This window comes from Schistocerca serialis, chromosome 1 (genome assembly GCF_023864345.2).
Source record: "Schistocerca serialis cubense isolate TAMUIC-IGC-003099 chromosome 1, iqSchSeri2.2, whole genome shotgun sequence".
Lineage (NCBI taxonomy): Eukaryota > Metazoa > Arthropoda > Insecta > Orthoptera > Acrididae > Schistocerca > Schistocerca serialis.
The window spans coordinates 1,056,093,765-1,056,094,331 of NC_064638.1; positions in this window are offsets into that span (position 1 = coordinate 1,056,093,765).

A 567-nucleotide genomic window follows, 5' to 3' on the forward strand; every position below is an offset into this window, starting at 1 on the left:
ATGTACATCTGTGACTTGTTTCTTCAGTGATTCTAAAGATACCAATATTTTAGGCTATTCAATCTTAGCACATGCTAAGGCTTAGCAATATGATGCTGTCAACCACCCCAAATACACTCAGGTGACGAAAGTCACAAGACAGTGATACGCACATATAGAGGTGGCGGTAGTACCGCGTACACAAGGTATAAAAGAGCAGTGCACTGACAGAGTTGTCATTCGAACTTAGGAACTTCTTAAGAAAAGGTTTCCAACATGATTACCGCTGCACTATGTGAATTGAGACTTAAAAAACGGAGTGGTACTTGGAGCTAGACACATGGGACACTCCATTTCAGAAATCATTAGGAAAGTCCATATTCCAAGATCCACAGTGTCAAGAGAGCGACAGGGATGCAAAGTTCAGGCATTATATCTCACCACAGACAATGCAGTGGCCAATGGTCATCATTTAACATCCAAGAATGTTTGTATAGAGTTGTCAGTGCTTACAGACATGCAACAGTGCATGAAATAACCACAGAAATCAATGTGGGACGTACAACGAACATATCTGTTACAACATTG